This window comes from Caretta caretta, chromosome 25 (assembly GCF_965140235.1).
Source record: "Caretta caretta isolate rCarCar2 chromosome 25, rCarCar1.hap1, whole genome shotgun sequence".
Classification (NCBI taxonomy): Eukaryota; Metazoa; Chordata; order Testudines; family Cheloniidae; genus Caretta; species Caretta caretta.
Window position 1 is genome coordinate 10,036,231 of NC_134230.1, and position 22,066 is coordinate 10,058,296.

The 22,066-nt window shown below is 46.5% G+C and overlaps 1 protein-coding gene across 3 annotated transcripts in view; it reads right to left on the reverse strand.

Moving 5' to 3' along the window:
- LOC125627112 (uncharacterized) overlaps nucleotides 1-22,066 on the reverse strand; it is a 235,686-nt gene that overhangs the window by 41,361 nt on the left and 172,259 nt on the right. For 2 of the 3 annotated variants that reach the window (XM_075123160.1, XM_075123159.1), the window contains exon 2: nucleotides 20,194-20,269. The exons of the other annotated variant lie outside the window; for it this stretch is intronic. The gene's annotated coding sequence lies outside the window, so the exon portion shown is untranslated. The remainder of the gene's footprint in view (nucleotides 1-20,193; nucleotides 20,270-22,066) is intronic. 3 annotated transcript variants of the gene reach the window in all.

The window sequence follows — 22,066 nt, forward strand, 5'->3', positions numbered from 1 at the left end:
TTTTCTCTTTGCCTCACCAGCTCTCCATCCCTGTTCAAATCGCATCTAGACAGCCATCATTTCTCCTTTCCCTGTGGGTTTTTACTTCTCTCTCTCACGAACATTTTAGTTTTGTAATTTCGGGAAGCCATTTGTACGGTAACCTCTATAGAGTCATTGTGCCATTGTACTGTATCTTCAAAGCAGGAGACTTAGATCTTCTGATAAGGTTCTATTCCAGGAATTGTATTTCAGCTAGACCAACTGGCTGATGGGGATTTAATCATTATGTACTTCAGAGAAGCCTGTGATGAGGTGATCAAAACTGGGGATTGACCACCTTGCTATTGTTCTGTTTTGAAAGACATGGATAAGAAAGTGAGATCAGGAACGTGCAGAATGTAAAGAGGAAAATTTGTCCTGCTCCCGGCAAAGGGAGAATAGCTGAGGTGTGAACGACCACGGGGAGAATGCTGTGAAAGAGCACTCGCAAAGATCCACCCAAATTAAAAAAATGTGCATTTGCTTTGACAGGATCTGGGAGCCCTTTTACTTACTTTGCAAACAATTTGTGCAAAGGAAACCTTCTTCGCAAGAACGTTTGCAAAAAGGGAAACCATGGCCAAGGCTTGTGAGAATATGTATTCACACGAGTCTTAGTGGCAGAAGGATTTATATTCTTTGGGGGTTTGAGAGCCATCCAAGTAGGGAGCAGAAAGAGTATCATGTGACATATGTAACCAGTGCAGGAACAGGAAAGGCAATACCCCTGAAAGCCCATTGGCTGGAATGTGCTGCTCATTCAGGCCCCGATCCTGCCAAGGGTAATGCAAACATTTAACGTGTTTGTATGGGGGGTTGTGCTGACAGTAATGCTGTTGCAGGATCAGATTTCTCATTAAGCTCATCCCCTCCCCATCTGAAAAGCTGGTTTCCGGTGTAAATCTTTCCCAGTAACCATGAATAAAAACGTGTCTACACTTAAAATGCTACAATGGCACAGCTGCAGGGTTTCAAGCATAGGCCCTACCTACACCAACAGGAGGGATTCCCCTGTCGGCGTAGGAAATCCAGTTCCCCAAGAGGCAGTAGCTAGTTTGGCAGAAGAATTCTTCCATCAACCTAGTGCTGTCTATGCTGGGGGTTAGGTTGGCTTCCTATACCGCTCAGGGGTGTGGATTTTTCAGACCCCTGAGCGATGTAGCTGGGTTGACCTAACTTTGTAGTGTAGACCAGAGGTTCTCAAACTGTGGTCCTTGGACCCCCAGTGGTCTGTGAGCTCCATTCAGGTGGTCTGCGGATAGTTCCCTCTAAGATGCGCACCTGGGTGGCTGCACACGAGAGAATGAAGGGCCACCCACTTAATTAGTGGAGCCGTGCAGGCATGGCTCCACTAATTAGGTGCCCGGACCCTGGAGAAGACGCACATATAAGGTGAGGTGGTGGCCTTGGAGGGAATAGGGGGTAGGTGGGAGGGGGTAGCGGGGTGAGAAGGGGTGGGTGGGGGGAATTTGGGACGTGCAGGGCTGCGGTGGCCAGAGAAAGAGGCGACTTTCACCAGCTCCAGGGCTGCGGCTGCCAGGGAGAGACAGCCCTCGTTCCCAGCCCCAGCTCGGGGGCTGCTGCGGCTGGGGAGAGAGGGCACATCCATTGCATTAGAAAGGCAAGACTACTGATATTAAAATATGAGTTGTATGCTTTTATTTGTAGAACAAAAAAAACCTTAATTATTATTAAGGTTTTTTATATATAGCGCTTTTATCCAAAGCGCTTTACAATAGTTAGCTAATGGTACAAACAACATTTGGAAAGATCATTAAGGGGTCCACTGAAACCCTCAGCAATTTTCAGGTGGTCTGCGAAAAAAAAAGTTTGAGAACCATGGGTGTAGACTAAGCCTAAGGTGCATGGCAAAGCAGGAGGTTCGAGGGCTGGGATCCGTCTGCAACGCCCTTGACGTCCTTTATTGTGCTTTTGACTGACTGATGTAACAATGCTTCAGCATTGGTTCAAAAGGGTCTAGACAGCTCCCACCTCATGGGCATCTCTACAGCCAAAATCGAGGTGCAGCTCCGTCCTCATGAGCAGCCCTAGGAAAACAAGTCCACAGGTGCCCAGCCCTACTGAGCAACCCTACAGTAACAAACCACTTTGAGTTTGCGCAGCTCCAGGCTCATCAGTGATGCTCCCAGAACAGCTCCGGTGCCGCTCTGCACTCCTGGGTGACTACACTAACAAGTGAGGTGCGCAGCCCTAACCCAGGAGCCCGTAGCAAGTGTGTGTGCGTGTTTGCAGCCATCCTAAGTGACCCTACAACAACGAATCAGTGTGCTCAGCCCTTCTGAGCCGCCAGAGAATTGTACACCACTGATGGGCCCCATGCCCCTCCAGGAATTAATTAAACCTTTCGATAATGGTTTGAGGTCAATTCTTGCTTAATCCAAACTGGTTCTCCTGTCCTTAGACATTAATGCTTCAGTGGACACTTCTACACTGTGATAAAAGACCTGCGGCACAGCCTGGGTCAGCTGATTTGCATTCCCGGGGCTGGGGCTGCGGGGGTATAACATTGCCCAGTAGATGTTCGGGCTCAAGCTGGAGCCATGAGGGATGGATCTCAGACCCCAGGCTCCAGTCTGAACTCGAACGTCTACACTGCAATGTTATGGCCCCACAGCCTGCGTCCTGTGACCTGGTGTCTGAGACTCAGGGCTGTGGGTTTTTAATCGCAGTGTAGCTGTATCCTGCGTGTTTAGGCTGTGCAAACAGTGCATGTGCTTAGTCACATGGTTTGCTGGATTGGGGCCAGAACGCACAGCATCTTGTAGGGTCCGGCTCTCAAATACCACAGGTAAAATGCAGGAGAGGCCAATGATTAGAGAGAAGATGCATCAGGTATTCAACTGACCCTAAATGTGATTTCAGGCAAAATGCCAAGAAGAACATTTTATAGACTGCCAGCTGAGGAGCAAGTTGGTCATGTAAATGAAAGAAAACGTGGATGTCAGTCAGTACCGGGTCACCTCCTCACTTGGGAGTCCCACATTCCCATTCACGCCCTCGGCACATGCTCCGGATCGACTGATGTGTTATTTCCTCACAGCGAGTGGCTCGCCATGTGGATGCAAAAGGCTGGGTGCAAAGGAGCTCCTAGGACACAATTCCTCTGCAAGCTGAGCGTACATGAATGGTGCAACAGGCTCATCCCGGTAACTGGTCGCCGTTCCATATTAGTGCTCGGCAGACAGAACCAGGAAGGGAGAGCTCTCACCACACCAGCCAAGGAGAAACGGGAGAGGGAGCACTTCTTACCTAAGCCCCTCTGTTTCCCGCAGGGGAAGGGGAGCTACGCTCTCCCTTATGGTAACCCTCACTTCCATTGTTCGAAGGGCAAATGCAGTCAGTGATGGTGGTAGTAAGGATTCCCCCCTGCCCTGCTGAGCAGAAGACGATGGAAAGGAGCAGAGGAAGGATGGTGCAGCAGTTAGTGCACTCACCTAGGCGGTGGGAGACCCAGGTTCGTTCCGACCCGATCCCAAACATTCTGGGTTATCTTGTGCGAGTCAGGGTCTCTGAGCCTCCGTTCCCCATCTGTACAATGGGGTAATAGCACTGTCCTACCTTACTGGGGTGATTCATAGAATTCATAGAATAGAATACCAGGGTTGGAAGGGACCTCAGGAGGTCATCTAGTCCAACCCCTTGCTCAAAGCAGGGCCAATCCCCAATTTTTGCCCCAGATCCCAAATTGTCCCCTCAAGGATTGAACTCACAACCCTGGGTTTAGCAGACCAATGCTCAAACCACTGAGCTATCCCTCCCCCCAGTGTGAGGCTACTGACATTAAAAGAGCTGTGAGATGCTCAGACACCATGGTGATAGGGGCCATCAGTACTTCAGACTGATTCATTTTTTCTCGCTCGCTGTCTGTCACAGCAGGGCCATGGGAGATTGCACGTAACCTTTTCAGAGAGGCAATTTCCGGCAGGTGCACAGGAGCCTATAAACCTGACAGCAATGTAAGAGACTGCTGGAAGCAACAGAGTTCATAACAGTCTTTGAGGATTACACTGTCAGACAAATTCCCCTTCTACTCCTGTTCAGCAGGAACTCCACAACGTGTCTTGAAGCTTCACACTAGTAAGTGATACACTTAGAAGGTGCTTTAGCCAGTTATGCTTTGGGCTTCTGGTTTTTGACATTTTATTTTTTTAAATGTTTGAATTCAAGGAGGTTTTTTATTATTATTATTAAAGAGCCGTGGCGATAGGTAGCTACATCTGGAATACTGATGTAGAGACTGTACCTAAGTGACAGGTTTCAGAGTAGCAGCCGTGTTAGTCTGTATTCGCAAAAAAGAAAAGGAGGACTTGTGGCACCTTACAGACTAACAAATTTATCTGAGCATAAGCTTTTGTGAGCTACAGCTCACTGCATCTAAGTGAGTAGTCCATTGCTTTTAAAAGGCCTACACATGTACTTAATCACATGCTTTGCTGGATCGAGGCCAGAATGCACAGCATCTTGTAGGATCTAACCTTTAAATATCACAGGTAACTAGGTACAGTGCAGAAAAGTCCAATGATTAGAAAGAACATGCATCAGGTATTCAATTGAGCCTCAATCTGATTTTAGCCAAAATGCCAAGAACAACTTATATACTGCCAATTGAACAGAAAGTTAATAATGTAAATGAAAGAAAACCTGGTTGTTTGTCAGTAAGGGGAAATCTGTGCAAATTCAATCAATGAATAATAATAAACCTTGCTCTTACATAGTGCTTTTCATCAGTAGATCTAAGAGTACTTTACAGATGAGGTCAGTATTGTTCATTAGCCCCATTTTACAGATTGTAGTTAGTTTCAGTGGAATCCAGGGATACTTTTTGATTTGGTGCGGAGCCATGTACTGTCTCTGGTTTTGAGATTATGCTGGCATTTATTTTTTATTTTGGAGGTGGTGTGGAAGGGAGGGGCGGGGCAAAGGGAAAACTCATCCAAAGATAAATCCGGAGCTAACACTCCTCCAAGCCCAGTTGATAACAGTCCCTCCCCTCTTAGGGATGAGCTGAAAGTGACAGCTCTGAGCGGTCTGGGACGTGGAGTAGATTTGTTCATTGTTCAATTGTATTTTGGATACTGTGGTTTTAGTGATGCTGCACTGATGCCCTTTAAAGGGAAGCACTCCTGTCACACAGCCCACTGGCACCTTTGGAAGGGAGCATTTGGCCACATGCTTTTAAAAGATCACTTATGTGGCCTGTTGCCTTCAAAGGCTGTGGCTCCCTGCCCTGCTAGCAGGAGACGTGGTCTTCAAAGGGGGCAGAGAGAGCAACTGCTTCTGTTTGTGGCAGCAGCTGCCTGATTAAAAACCCCAGCACAGGCTAAAGGCAGATGTGTTCAGCCTCCACCAAACTGCCCTGCACCTGCTTCTTAACCCTCACCCCTGGTGTCAGGAGACACTGAAATCCCGCCCAGCTCTGCGTTAGCTGCTCTTTCCCCCTCTGTCTTTCACTGCCCTCTGCTGGCTCTTTTGTGGCTCACATTTCGGTGGGACTGAATTTGCAAAAGAGGCACTTGCTACCCAAACCCTGGCAGGTTTTCGACACAGGCAGGAGTGAATGGGGAAGGGGCTGCTGGAGTTTCTCACATGGATTGGGGCTTCCACTCCTACGTAAGTTTATCACCTCTTTTCCTTCCCTTCCCAGGCAAGAAAAGGTTGCTCATTTCGTATTTATTTTTCTCTTCATGTTTTGGTTTCGCTGAAACTATATCCAGGACATGTTTCCTTTCTCCTATGGCCTTTCCCTTGGGACATATTGTCACCTTTTTGTCCTGTTTTTACCTTTTCTCTCCTCCTCTCCTCTGTGTCGAAATAGCTTCCCGTCCCCACGCTCCTCCCGTTCCCTTTCTGTCTCCCCTGGGAGAAGGGCTGAACAGCATACACTGCTGGTCCTCCTAAGGCAATGAATGAGCATTATGGAGAGTGAGTGAGACTCTGTTACAGGGGGCAGCAGTAGCCCGTCCTACACGCCAGCCACTAGGGGGCAATATCACACTCACTCTCGAAGACAAAGCCCTGGAGCGCTAAGTGACCCAGAGTTACAGCTGTCGCCTTCCAAGCGCTGGGTGTGCTGAGCATCCCTGCCCTGCTCCACTGAAGCGCTTACGCACATACTTGACTTCAGGCACAAGCGGGCCTACCGACCTCAAGATGCAAGCCCCAAATGTGGGTGTGACGACAGCCCTGTCCACTCCCTGAACTCCGGCACTCGATCCCGCTGTGAGGATTTACAAAATTCTCACGCTTTTCAGGGGATTGGGCTGTTCCCAGTTTCAGGGCAAAGCCAACTTCTAATGGACCACGCTGAGGAAGAAATGTCCCCTATGGGCAGGTTCTTCTTCATTGTCCATTATGGGGTTACTTGTACTTTCTGCCGCAGCATCTGATACTGGTGACTGTCAGAGGCAGGACACTGGATTAGAAAAGCCCCTGGTGTAATCTGACCTGGCAGCTCCCTTTACATTTCTAAGTCGGTCTTTGATTTGTCAATCCCTGAACCTTAGAGAAACAAGACAGAGCTTTCAATCCATTCATCATAACACCCAAAGCTCTCATAGCAAGGCAAAGAAACAAACAAGCACAGTAACAGCTAGTGGCCAAGTTCATTTGGTCCCTGTACATTTGATGAACATCCACTCGCTCCCACTCTCTCCCCAAAAAGAGCCAGTCAGACGTGCTGGGCTCCCGCCAGCAATTGTTTGTGGTTATCAAAGATGAAGAACTTTTAATAAAAACAACCTTTATTTTATCTTATCAGATGAAGCCATTTTCTTCCTCCTTTCAAGTGGCGTCGCTAAGCTAAATCCAGGTCTTTGTTTTTGGGAGCAGGGAAAGCTCTCAGGGCTGGTGGGAAAAGACAGCTCCCACACTCAGCAGAGTAGTTCCCACCAAAGTCAGTTGCAACGGGGATATATTTTATATACTCACGGGAGCTCAGGGACTGGGTTTTGAAACCGTCCTTATCGCAACATGACAAGGTAGTCTCACCTCCTCCACTCGGATACTCCCCATGCTATGCTCTTCACAGCAGATTAGTTTTCACTCTGTTTTTAAGTCTGGGGTCTGCAGATGCAGGCAGGATAATTATGCTCTTATGGAGAAGGTTTAAAATGTCCTCGCATCCCTTAAGTCTACGTATCTATTGCAACAGCAGGAGATCACTTCCCAGAGAAGGTGTTCCGGTATGATAGTATGCTATGGATCTCAGAGAACTCTTGTTTCAGGACAGGCTTGATGAGTGAGGGCTGTATATGCAGAGGAGGGAATAAAGCTTGAATGTTGCACTGTCTTAGCTCTCTGTCTTCGTATGCTTGAACACTGAATGTGGCCTCAGAAGTCAGCTCACACTGAGCACTGGCTGCGCTCCCTAAATTACAGTCGCACCGAGACACCACTCAAGACCAGGCCCTCATTGTGCTGGATACCGTACAAACATCATGGCCTGCCTCTAGGAGCTCACGGTACTTCAAGCCTGTCCCCAACAGAATCAAAGCCCCAATGACATGTTCAAACCCTCCCCTCGGTCAGAGAGTTCAGATACCCAGTCAGGGGGGCATTAGCCAGGTGGACAGTCAATTGTGCAGTGGCCTCACCATAGGGTATAGGAGGCGGCCATCTTCTCTGAGGGCAGCCTGGAGTCCTTTCCATTGGAAGTAATGGAAAACAGCAGTCCTCTTTACTAGGGGCAGCCTCATTTCCACGTGCAAGTGCTGTAGGGAAATGGTGGTCATTGTGACGGAAGGCAGCCTGTTGACCATTTGGGGCTGGGGTGACGAGATTAGCATGGCTAGTCCTGGAGGGACTGGGACCCGATGCATCAAAACTCCTTGTGTCCCATCTCCTCTTGAGAGCAGAGAACAGCATAGTCCATAGCAGTACTTAGAGACCAGAGACCTTTTCTGAACTGATCCAGAGTCAGCTGGGTGCAGATCAGAGCTGTCACTGCTGTGGTCCTTGCTGCACCAGATGTATTAGAAATGAGTGATCTGGATCTTCTGAAGTGCAGGCAAGATCCTGGGCACTGTTCCCCCTGGGAGACTGGCAGGGCCCTGAATCATGCTGAAGGCCCCCATGCAGCAAGAACACAGTCTGGCTGCTGCATGTTGTAGACCATGGTCCCAGAGGCTGAGTACTGGCACACCAAATGAGTTGGGCCATTGTGGAGTCTCACGCTAGCGGAACAGAGGCTGACCTTGGTTATGGAGCCCCAAAGTATCCTTGGTATGTATTAAACTGTGTAAAGCAATGCAGCATTTGGAATCAGGATCAGAGCCTGATCCATATTCCCTGGATCTGCCTCAGCCAGGCTATGACACTCAATCCCCAAAATTCCAGCATGAGAATAACATTGTTCCAGACTCTGATGGGATGTTCACCCCACACTAGCCTAGAAGGGGTTAATGAGGTGGAGAAGAGGCCAATTAACCAGATGGGCCACAGCTGAGGGGAATTAGGTGGTCAAAGTAACCCCGAAATAATGATGGAGCCCAGCTGAGAAGGACCAGGTGGGGCTAGGATAAAGCCAGGCAGCTGGGAGCAGAAGGCGGCTGCAGTGAGGGAGGCTGCAGCCACTCTCTGGACATTAGCGAGAGAAGGAGGGAAACCTAGGGGAGAGGGTACAGGAAAAGGCTCAGGGAGAGGCCAGTAAGGTTTAAGATGGTGCAGACCTTGGTTGCTGATCAGAGGGTCCCTGAGCTGCAACCTGCAGTAGAGAGTTGGTCTGGGTTCCCCTTACCAGTCTCTTGGGAAGTGGCATAATCTGGGTAGTGAACCAGAGACCGTGTGTATGGAGCGACTTTGATACCCCAGAAGAGGAAAATACACAGTGACCTGGCCTGAGGGCCAAGCCACAAAGAGGGAGCATCCTGAGTCATGGGGGATGGCAGGGCACACAAATGAGTGTCAGAAGGGGGCGTTGGGCCTGAAAAGAGCTAATTCCAGAGCAGCCAGGAGGGGAAGAGTGGACCCCATGACACAGACCCAGAAAACAACATAGACCCTTAGCAACATGGCAGGTGTCTCAGCTGCGTGCTGCCGTGTCCACTGCTGGGAGATAACATCTGGCAATGCATTCAGGTCAGCACCACTCAGCTGACCCACACATGTGGCAAGCACCATTCACGCACAGGCCACAGTGTACTGCAAAGGGTGAAGTGTCGCGTGGGCCGGGCCCAGGTTGGGGTATGTGCCATCAGACGAATGGGGCATGAAACATCGCATCTTTGGAGGCCTCTGGGTGCTATCAGAAAATAAGATCACAATACAAAGCCACCATACTTCATGCCTGTCTTCTGTTCCACAATGACGGCAACGAACCTGCACGTCAGGCATATCAGGAAGCAGGTTGCCCTGAGAGGTGGGGATGTTTGGCTCCAGATCTGGATCTCAACTTTGTGACTTGGGACATTCTACAGCGGTAGTCATTAGGAGTCACCACTATGGCAACCCCAGCGCCTCAGGTTACGAATCTGCAAACAGCCTGCGGTTGTTTGCAACGGGTACAGCGTGTCTTGTGCAGGCATGAAGAGAAGAGACTGAATACAAAGGAGCGTGAGCTTTCGTAAGACTGAGATTTGTTTGCTTATACCCACTCAGGGCATTGATGGGACCTCTTGATCTTCCACTTTAAATGTTAACAGTACATCGTAACCATCAAATTCCTAATCACCACCAAGTTCCCAGGAGTTAGGTGCCTTGAGTAGCATTTAGCTGCCATACCATTTTAGTGCAGTTTCATCCAAGGTCGATCATTCCATTTACCCAAGATAATAACCACACAAAATTCATCTTTTGCCCAGGCTTTTGCTGAGGGAGCGTGCCAAAGCCTAGGTGGTGGAGAGGCCTTTTGAAGTTGACTTCGGTCATTTTATTATGCTCTCAGCAGATCTACTTTTAAATTGTTGCTCGGAGTTTAATGATTTTGTGACAAAGTAAAATGGCCCTCCAGGATTAAGAGTGAGAATCCACCGAGACTTAAAGTATCCCACCATGCATTAGTTCCTAGAAATGAAACCAGTTACTTTTGTAACTACTGCAGGAATATATCCAGAGCCAGCAGGGGTTAAGAAGTTGGGTGTGTTTGGCAGGTGGCTTTTGGTACCTGGCCAACTTACCCAGTAGCCTGATATGCAACTCCTGACCTTCCCTGGAAGCTCAAAGGGACAAGTCGGAAATCCTAACAGGAGGCATTGGGGCCCAAATAGCTGGGTGTGGAGATTAATACAGCACCCCAGGAAGGGGGGGGGGAGGGGGGATTTTGGATATATATTAGCACACACTCTTTTTGGTTTTACTGGGGGAAGGCCAGCCCCTGTTATAGACAGTGATATTTTATCAACACTCAGAGGTCAGATTTAATGGGAGAACCCTTTGTTATCCCCCAAGCAGTTAGTTCACTCTCTGAGGGCTTCTGTACACTTCTGCACTGGGGCGTAGGTTGGCGTAGGTACTCCACCTCCCGGAGTTCACAAAGGGCTTTGCACAAGCATCAACAGAAGCAGACCCGGCTGAATATTAATCAGCTTATTTGCATATCACCACCCATGCTAATACCAACCTTTATAACAACTGGTGAATTAGTGTGAATTAGAGATGGACTTGAACCCAAAACATGTATCAGAACCCCACTAAATGTTGGGAAAAATCTGGATGCATATTGGGATCTAATTCTTGCAGCCTACCTCTGCTATGAAGTTAGTATAAATAATCAACATGGAAATAAAAATGTCCTGAACTCTAGCAACATTTATCATTACGCAAGCTACAATGAGGGTGGTCAAGTGTCATGTTTCAGGGTATAAGATGATCCCTTGCAGGGGTCAGGAAGGAATTATTTCCCCCAACTGTAGCATTGCACAATTGACCAAGGAAATGATATGCAGTGTTCTAGCTGTGTCAGTTCCAGGATGAGAGGCATGGTGGGTGAGGTAATGTCTTTTATTGGACCAACGTCTGTTGGTGAGAGAGATAAGTTTTCGAGCTGCACAGAGCTCTTCTTCAGGACTGGGAAAGGTCATCAGAGTGTCCCAGCTAAATACAAGGTGGAACAACTTACACTAAATTAAATTGTTCGACCTTGTATTTAGCTGTGACACTCGGAGTACCTTTCCCACACCTGAGAAGGAGCTCTGTGAAGTTCAAAAGCTTGTCTCTGTTCCCAACAGAAGTTGGTCCAATAAAATATATTTCCTCCCCCACCTTGTCTCTCAGGTAAATTATAGATGTTTCCACTTTCTTTGAAACATCAGTGCTTGGAGATAGAGTACTGCACTAGATGGACAAATACTCTGATTCTAGTTTCAGGCTGCAGGACTGACCAATGCTTTGCTGTTTGGTAAGCAGTTGCAGGCTATGAGATTAGCAATACCTGAGGTTTGATCTGATATACCAATTCTTATGTTCAAACCAAAGTGCAATTAGGCTCGGTTTGCATTGTCTACCCAGGAGGGGCCCAGGGCTGGCCTAAGAGGAATGCTGCAAGTCCGGATGGAGGTGCAGCATGCTGGGTGGAGGAGATGGCTCTGTGCCTGGGCTCGAGTTAAAGTCTGTCAATCTCCCACTTTCAAAAGCCACGGAAGGCCCAAAGTTCATACAACAATAACAATTTGTGAAACGGAAACAGTTTCCCAAGCCCTGGGCTTTAGGTTATAACAATCAATGTGAAACAAGATCCCTAACCACACCAAAGCTTTCAACATCTTAAATGCTGTCCCTTGGAGTGAAATTCACATACAATTTATCTAAGGTCCCTCCCCAAAACTTTCACTCTGGCCTTTTCTGACTAAGATGTTCTTGGTGCCAAAAGGAAGGAACAAGCTCCGCTTGTAAACATGAGTTCTCCAGGCTGTCCCCAGGGCCATGGGGAAAGGAGAGTCAGCACCTCCAGTCCCAGGGGCACAGAATGTGCCCTCCACAAGTGGTCAAATTTTTTTTCTTTCTTGTGCCCCTACAATCAATCGAAATATTCATTAATGAACTCAGGCTCGGAAGGATTCGATTTTTTGCATGTAACGTCAATTTCACTGCACACACACAAACCAACTAAATTTACAGAACGGCAAAGAAAGAAAAACGCTGCTTGAGAACTTAGAGTGTGATTTAAAGATATGTACTTTGTATATGTTGCATTTGATGTTGACAATTTGTGTTTTAACAGTGACAAAGCTTTAACTTTTTGAACCTCAACTTTACCGTCATTCGATTATTGTCTGGCTCCTGCTGTTGTGACCTCACCCCTAATTTCCCACCACTGTGAAAATATATAGATAAAAATAGAAAAAAATCATTCTGCCAAGTCTATTCATAGTATGATCAAATTAAGTACGAAATCCCACATAAATGATATCTGTACCTTCATCTGCCTGACTCAACAGAAATATAAAATTTGTCAGCTGCACGGAAAAGCTTTTTTAAATATACATAATTAAATTAGCCCATCAAAAAGATGACCTAATCATATCAGATTCAATTGTTTAGACTCAGGCAAACTGGAATCCTTAAGGTTATTTTAACCAGAAAACACTTTGGGCTGCCAAATTCTTCTCTGGTGTCAATCCTCTAAAGCAAATGGGTTTATACTATGGATGAATTTGCCCATTGTTACTCTTTAGTGGGTAAGTTTGAATAAAGAAACCTCGTAGCCTGATAATAATCAGAACAAAGTAATTTATCTCAGCTAAAGTACAGGGTAGTTTTACAGGATAAGAGTAGATTTTGTGATATTTTGGCCAAACTAGAAGCAGAGAATCTCACAATATAACCTCATAAGAATAGGCTACCAGGCCCAATTTGTGTGTGTCCGTTTTGTTTTTAATACACTTTTTTGGACATCGGAGTCATACAATTTAAGGCCAGAGATCAATGCAGTGCTGAAAGCTCTTGCAGAGCAGGGCATTGACACAAACTACATCAAACTACATGTTTATTCCCCACCCACACTGTTCCTCAGACGTTCTTGTCAACTGCTGGAAATGGCCCACCTTGATTATCACTACAAAAGGTCCGTCCCATCCCGTCCCCCGCTCTCCTGCTGGTAATAGCTCACCTTACCTGATCACTCTTCTTACAGTGTGTATGGTAACACCCATTGTTTCATGTTCTCTGTGTATATAAATCTCCCCATTGTATTTTCCACTATATGCATCTGAGGAAGTGAGCTGTAGCTCACGAAAGCTTATGCTCAAATAAATTGGTTAGTCTCTAATGTGCCACAAGTACTCCTTTTCTTTTTGCAGATACAGACTAACATGGCTGCTACTCTGAAACCTACTAAAGGAAGCAAACTCTGACTGCACTACGGATATAACTGTTCAACACTCCCCTTTGCATCCCTGTCAAAAAAGGTGTGAAACAAGGAGAAATGGTTTCACCATAATGCTTCACAGCCTGTCTTGAAATGGTAATGAGGCAGATGTACTGGAAGGGTGGAATCAGCATCAATGGAGAGCAGTTAAACCACCTCAGATTCGCGGATGATATCATGTTGAATGCCGAAAACACTATCAAACTACAGAAAATGCTGCAGGAACTCGCCACAAAAAGCAGCCAAGTCGGACTGAAAATGAACCATTCTAAATTGAAATGTATGCGGTCTGATGCCTTGCCCAAAGTCCCAATAATAGTCAAGGGAGAACAAATAGAAGAATCTGAACAATACATTTATTTGGGTCAAAAAATTAACATGCGTCACGATCAGGAAGCTGAACTTTCACGAAGAAAGAAAGCTGGTTGGCATATATTTAGTTCTATCAAGGATGTCCTCCAAGGAAAAATCAACAAGGCAACACATGCCAACCTCTTCAACTCAACAGTACTGCCGGCAATGTTGTACGGCAGCAAAACACGGTGCTGGCAAAAATAGAGGAGCAACAATTGTCTGTCACAAAGAGGACGACGAAAAGAAGAATTCTGGGGATTTCAATCCGCGACCGACTCCCCATTGAAGAGATCAGGCAGCAGAGTGGAGTGCAGGACATCGTTGTTGAAAGCAGTAAAATGCGATGGGCCGGGCATATAGCTAGGCTCACTGACAATCGATGGACTGCAGCTGTTGCCAAGTGGTACCCACAGGAACTGAAATGACCACTCGACCGACCTCCAAATTGATGGGAAGATTTCATTGTGAAAAGGCATGGTGGCACATGGAGAAGGAAGGCCAGGATAAGAGAAGAATGGAAGACGTGTTGTGATCAGCACAATCTATATGAGGGCTGAAGGACCGATCGATCAAGGTGATTAAGGTGAAAACTGGTGCAGATTTAGGTTTAAAGGTGACACCTCCCACTCATGGCTGGCAGAGTCAGGAAAGGGGCACCAGGAAATATACATGATGCCTTATATAATTGTCTCCACTTCACTCCTTGCCCATTCATTTTCTGACACTTCTAGTCTATCATACAATCATAGACGATTAGGGTTGGAAGAGACCTCAGGAGGTCATCTAGTCCAACCCCCTGCTCAAAGCTATGTTCTCCTAAGAATTTAACAAAGGCTCACAGTCCATTATGAAAAGGAAAAAGCTGCTTTAAAAAAGGGCTGGATAGATCAGTCCCTGCAGCTTAACATTTAGTTCCTGCAATCCCTCCCCCTTGTTTAGAAACACATTTGTCTAAAGACAGACACCACAAGTCTACTGCAAATGTGGGTTTCCGAAAGTGGACATTGTAGTGGATAGTTCCACTTTCTGGACTTTCTGCAAACACTGCTCTGCTAATACAGCTCAGTCTTGGAATCAGAGACCCACAGGGTTACAAGGGACATCTAGTCTAGACCCTGCCAAGATGCAGGATTTGTGGTGTCTAAACCATCCAAGACAGGTGACTATCCAGCCTCCTTTTGAAAACCTCCAGAAAAAGAGCTTCTATGACCTCCCTCAGTAGTCTGTTCCATTGTCCTACTGTTCTTACAGTTAGGAAGTTTTTCCTGAGATTTGATCTAAATCTGCTCTTCTGTCATTTGAGCCGAGGGCCTCTTGTCCTGCCCTCTGTGGCAAAAGAGAACAACTTTTCTCCATCTTCTTTACATCTCAGTCTTTAGCAGCAGCACCTTGTGGTAGCGAGTCTTGCCCTTGTTTCCTCCCAGTTCTGCCAAAGCAGCTAAATCCAGGCCTACAGCACCCCTGCTATCCCTGTCCTGGGTCCCCAGACAGTTCTGCTGATTAACCATATTCCTGACCCTTTGCCTGCCCTTCCATTCCAGCCCGAAGTCAATCATGCAGGGTGATTTTGTGATGCGTACGTATAATGACCATGCTGTGGACACCAAATCCATGTTCACTTATGCCCAGAGTCAGAACTGGAGCCTTGGTTTCTAGAGGTGAAATGATTTCCAGGGTTGTGAGTTCAATCCTTGAGGGGGCCATTTAGGGATATGGGGCAAAAATTGGGGATTGGTCCTGCTTTGAGCAGGGGGTTGGACTAGATGACCTCCTGAGGTCCCTTCCCACCCTGATATTCTATGATTCTATGATTTCACGCTCACCTGTGTGTCACTGCCATCTGATCTTGTTACTACATTTTAACCTGCCATGAACTCAGTTCTTCCTCCCTGAGAAAAACAAGAGATGACTGCGAGAGAGATGAGTTTGGAACCTGAAGCTACCCCGAAGATACATAGAGGCTGGCATTGACTAAACAAAATCAACAAGCACATGCCTGGAGCTGCAGTAATCTCCTACTGTCTGGCAAGTTCAAACTTGATGCATTCACCTCAAATTCTTAATCCTGATGAGGAATATCAGGAGAATGCAAACCATTCAGTTGCAGTGTTTGTTTCTTGATTTTATTTTAATGTATGCAGTCCCAGAAGCCTTCCACTGCAGCAAAATAAATAAATCAGATGACCCGAGAATGAATCACATGTATCAGATGTGTCTGTATTGTAAGAGTCACGCAGAAAATGTCCCATCCCTAGGATGATTTGAGTACCTGTCACAAAGATCAAAATCAGGTGTGTGTATTTCTTTTTTTTGCTAGGGAAAGTTGGTCATGAAAATACAGAGTTAGATAAACATGCTGGGGTCAAAGCAGCATGAATGGCTAAGTAGCTATGGAGTGAGAGGAAGAGTTCCGTCATGGATGAGAAGCTTGTTAAATGTTTAAAAGCAAAGAGTAGGAATAAATGGTCAATTTTCAGCACAGCAAGGTTGATAGCTGTGTGTCCCAAGAGTATGAACAAGAGGCAGGATTATTTAGTAATGATCTGGAAGAGAGGGTAAACAGTGAATGACATAACATTTATGGAATTCAAAAGTATTTAGGTTTGTCAAGACTAGAGAGGATTTTGAGAAATTTCCAAGGACCTAACAAAGCTACGTGTGGGGGAGGAACTATGTTGATTTGAAAATAGTTTCATCTGAGATGCTGTCATAGGAGAAATGACAAGCAAAATTGTATGATGGGGCATGCTGTGGGACAAAGGGCAAAAGGACCACATGGTGCTGGGTGCATGGAGACACAGAGGCTGGGATCCCTGGATGGAAGCACTACTCAGACTGCTTGTTCAGATTTTGTGGGGGAGCGGGAGCGTGAATTTGAAGGATTGTTAGTTGGCTCCTGTGAGGGAGGGAGCAGGCTCACAGAGGCTCATGAGGGGAAGAACTGCCGGGCTCTTATAAGATGAGGCAGGCCCTATTGCACTAGGAAGTAGGAATGTTACTGAACACTAGTGTGTTGGTTATGTTATGTTTACATGAGTTAAATAAAAGTGTAGTGTTTTGTCAAACCCAGGAGTCAGAGATGTGGTCAGTCGGGGGGTTTTAAAGAGATCGGCAGGGCCCTCAAAATAGAGTTAAGAAAAATAGCCACAACTGCCCAATAAAGAGGCTGTTCTAGCACCCTAGAGACACCCCAGTGCTGAATAAGGTGTGAGCCAAGGAAGGGGCAGGTCATGACACTATTTACCTGTGCAACATGAGGGTGGTGAAACCCTGGAACGGGTTCCCTAGGGAGGTGGTGGAATCTCCATCCTTAGAGGTTTTTAAGGCCCGGCTTGACAAAACCCTGGCTGGGATGATTTAGTTGGTGTTGATCCTGCTCTGAGCAGGGGATTGGACTAGATGACCTCCTAAGGTCTCTTCCAACCCTGATATTCTATGATTCTATGATGTCAGATGAAAGTAAATGTAGACAAGTGCAAGGTGATACCCATTAGAAGAAAAAGTTTGAACTACTCATAGACATTGATGGGTCCTAAATCTGCTGGAAGACCCAAGCTTCATTGTAGAGATCTCATTACGAACACATGCTCAGTGAGCAGTAAGACATTAGGTTGTATGTGAAAATGAGCCATAATGCTGAAAATATTATCATGCCATTAATTATAGAAAGTGATGGCACATTCCCACCTTAAATATTATGTTCAGTTCTGGTCACCTTATCTCACAAAGTATAAATCAGAAATAGAAAATGACAAGGGTCTTGGAATGGTTTCCATCTGAGGAGAGATTGCTAGGAATACTTCATTTTTAGAGAAGACATTAATCATGTGAGACATGCTAGAAGTAACAATAATGAATGGTTTAGAGAAGGTAAATCAAGTCCACCTATTTACCCTGTGTCCCTGGTAATATGAGCAGACAGGAAACTAAATATAATTAAAAGGCAACAAACTTTATGTATGTATGCACTTTAATTAAAGTTAAGAGGAAATAATTTTCTACATGAGATGTATTTAACATGAGGAACTCATTGCCACAAGATGTTGAGGCCAAGAGCTTAGCAGAATTTCAACAAAAGGATTAGACATTTGTGTGAAATTAAACTATCCGCAGGTATACTAGCTAGGATAAAAACGTATTAAGGACATCAACTCCCTGCTTTGGACCATAAGCCAACCCACCACTGTCTGGGTTACTAAGAAAGTTGTCCCAGGAAAGGCTGCATTTTTGCTGCCAAAACCACAACCCATAGCTCGAGCCAAATTTATGCCAAATTTTTCTGGCATAAAATGCAGATTCGGCAACATGAAAGCATTTTGTGAATTCGTGTCAGTTTCGCCAAGTTGTTTCAGTTAAAAAACTCTGAAAAAGTCAAAACATTTCATTAAATACGTTAATTCCCCAAAGCAAAAGGTTTTGAGTCAGAACTGTCAGCAAACTGGAAAATCGGTTAGGTGCCCAGTTCACCACGGGTGCCCGCCCGTTTCGTTCCATTGGTGACAGCAGGATACAGGGGTGGGCTCCGATGTGCTTCCAATTATTTTGTCTGAAAACACTCACATCCTGTCTCCACTACAGCTTCTTCCAGCGGTGGGACTGGTAGAGCTACACTGGTGCATTAAGCCATGCATTTTTGCATGGGGCTGGATCACCTGATGATTCCCTGTTCTGTTCATTCCCTCTGGGGCACCTGGCACTGGCCTCTATCAGAAGACAGGAAACTGGGCTAGTCGGTCCTTTGGTCTGACCCAGTATGTCCGTTCTTATGTTCTTATGTTTGCAATATAGCCAATTCCCACACACAGGGTATAAGGAAGACATTTCTAACCCCTGTATGGGATTTCAGGTAGATAGAGTCCTTACCTCTAATACAGTGACTAAATCATGATTCTGCAGGACCCTCTTCCCAGCCTGGTGTTCTGTGTGAATGGGAAACCACCAGAAATCAATTGCCTGATCACTTACTACCCCGCTCTGCTTCTCCGCCCCCGCAGGCTTCCCACAAATCAGCTGTTCGCGTGGGAAGCCAGGGCGGGCTGAGAAGCAGGCGGCAGCTTCCCACTCAGGCCCAGGGAGGCGGAGGTGAGCTGGGGCGGGGGGGGGGTGCGAGGAGGGCTACCCGCGCCGCAGCAGGTAACCTGGAGGGGAGCGCAGGGGAAACGCTCCCCACCCCAGCTCACCTCTGCCACCCTGGGCCTGAGTGGGAAGCCGCCACCTGCTTCTCAGCCCTCCCCGGCTTCCCGCTGAACAGCTGATTCATGGGGAGCTGGCGGGGCACGGAGAAGCAGAGCGGGGTGGCGCATTCAGGGGCGGAGGCGGAGCGGAGGTGAGGTGAGCTGGGGCTGGGTGTGGGGCGGGGAGCTGCCGGTGGTTGCTCTGCACCTACCAAATTTCCCCCATGGGTGCTCCAGCCCCGGAGCACCCACGGAGTCGGCACCTAAGGCCACACTTTTGATGTGATCAGTGGGGGGAGCGGCTGGAGGGACCTGCCGGATGCTTCCTGGGAGCTGCTCACCTTGCCTCCCAGCAGGTCCCTCTGGCTCTTAGGGGTGGGGTGGGGTGGGCACCCACTCTGGTGGCCCACGAGACCCTCCTGCCCAGTTCTGGGGGCAGTCAGGGGACATGGGAAAGGAGTGGATGGGGCAGGGGTCGGGGGGGTCAAGGAACACAGGGGGTTGGATGGGGCAGGAGTCCCGGGGGGCAGGGGTGGGTAACAACCCCCTTGTGGGGTGAGGAGGGAACTGGTTGTTAAGATTTTGGCAGCTCATCGCTGGCCGTACGATCCAGCATGGTCAATGGTTGGATGAATAGGTTCTCCAACATATAGACATTCCCTGCGGAACCAGCACAGAGTTACCTCAGTGCCTGCCATCCCACAAGACACCACCGGTGGATTGCATAGCTCCAAGCCACCGAGCAGGTCAGATGGTTGTGTTCCCCTAATTGCATGTCCGGACACATTTCTCCTTACTGTCCCAGGGTCTTAATGATCATGGACAAGTTGTTGGAGAAGGGTGGTGCCTTCCGCCCAATTCATTATTGCCCCGCATCTTGCATGGTCATTTCCACCACTATGCAGGGAATGTGTGTTTTGTGTAGATTTTGTGTGTGCGTTTGTGAAGTATTTCAGCTGAAGGAAGCCAGTCTCTATCCTTGTCAATTCAGCCCCTTTCACCAACACTACAGTTAATTTCCAGATGTAACGAGAAAAACTTGGAACCCGGCTGCCCCTGCACTTATAAATTCCATCGCTAATGAGGGCTTGATCCATTGGTCTTGAATCAGAGTTGCTGATTCTCAGTACTTCTGAGGCTCAAGCACTTGATAAGTCACCATTAGATTAAATATTAACCACCAAATAAGTGAATCAGAAATGTGCACCCCAGGGGCTAGACCCCAAGCAAGGAATAAAGAGTGTTGCAATCTGACTGCATGTTCATACAGGCCCGTACTGGAGCCGCTTTATAATGTTAGTGAATAGTTCAAGAGGGACTCACAGTTGAAGCTTCTGTTTGTACAGATTAATGGGTTTGTGGCTTGACAGTCAACACAGCGGAGTTTCCTTCACCCCTCCTGTAAAAAAGCCACAATTGTCACTTCCTCAAAGCAGTGATAAATCTTGTCTCCGTTAATGGAAGTGAATTCCATACAGCAATGGCACTGAGTTTTATTAATATATCCTGTGAATCAAGGAAAATACATCGTAAAGCATAGTGCCTCTCATCTTTACAAAAAAATCAAGTGCTGGGTACAATTTATAATCAGACCCTTTGATTCTGTCTTAGAGCTGGGAAACGAACTGATCTCACTAATCCTGCTGGCCAGAGAAGTAAATTTACAAGGAGTTTAAATAGTTATTCACATAGCTTATTCATTAATGCACTGTACTGGGTTATTGGTTCGCTGGCTTACCCAAGATATTGGAGAAAAACATTGTTTTAGCTTGACCCGAAACAGATATTGGTTGCATTTTTCAGCAAAAATATTTAGTTTGAGCGTAACTTAAAAAAAAAAACAACCTAAAATAGAAGTCAAATTTGAACAAAGCATTGTTTTGATATTTTTCAGTTCAAAACATTTCACTTTGAAAATGTTGAAATGAAATGTTTTGATCTTTTCGAATTCCCACTCCCCCCATGAAAAATATGGCAAATTCAAGAGTTTGTCTTTAAAAAAATAAAATAAAATTGAAGTAAAATTCAAAACAAAAAGCTGTTTCTATCTGAAAATAAATCAAAACATTTTGTTTCAAAAATGCCAAATCAAAATGTTTTTATTTTGTTTTTGGACTGAAATAAGTCAATGAATTCAATACAAATTCACCAAGTATTTTGATTGAGACGAATCTGTATTTTCCAGCAAAAGAAAGTGGCCATTGAAATTTTTCACCCAGCTCTATTAATGAATAAGCTTCCCACCAATGGACATGTATTCAAATCTCATCTGAAGTTATGTAGTTTGAGCCTTGTCCCCATCACAGAATCATTTGGCAGTCTGTGCTTTAGAGATACATAAGATTAGAATGAGAAGGGGCTATTTTATAATAGGACAAAGGTACATTTATCAGAATTGCCCGGGGGTCTTGGACTAGAATCAATGGTTTAGATAATGGCATAGAGAGGACACTTATAAAGTTTGCGGACGATACCAAGCTGGGATGGGTTGCAAGTGCTTTGGAAGACAGGATTAAAATTCAAAATGATCTGGACAAACTGGAGAAATGGTTGGAAGTAAATAGGATGAAATTCAAGAAGGACAAATGCACTTAGAAAGGAACAATCCATTGCACACATACAAAATGGGCGATGACTGCCTAGGAAGGATTACTGCGGAAAGGGATCTCGGGGTGATAGTGGATCACCAGCTACTGTGATAAGCTCAGGACAGACAGCTGCAAGGAGGGGATAGAAAACAGTCCCAGAAGGTTAAAAGGCCCTCCTCCCTGTCAACTGAGAAGGGGTGACTACAGGTCAATCAGGTTCGCCTGAGAAGAGGGTTATCAGAGATCAATTAGGATCAGCTGGGAGGGAATTACCTGATCTCAGTTAGGATCAGCTGATTCCAACTAAGGGCTGCCTGAGACCTTTTTAAACCCTCCCCTGTTGAGAGAGAGGGGGAGAGAAGGAGTCATGCTGCCAGTAGGTTAGGAGCAGCAAGACAGCGAGCCTCACCAGGAGGGGAGGCTGCATTCCCCCCCATAAGGGAGAAAAACAAGGCCAAAAGACTGGCAGAGAGAAGGAACGGACTGCCCCTATGCAACCAAAAGGGACTGTTTTACCCAAGCCCGTCTTGCCAAGGCTAAAAACAGCAGAGGCTGGTGAGACCGAGAAGGTGCCTTGCCACACTACATATGAGTGAACAGTGTAATGC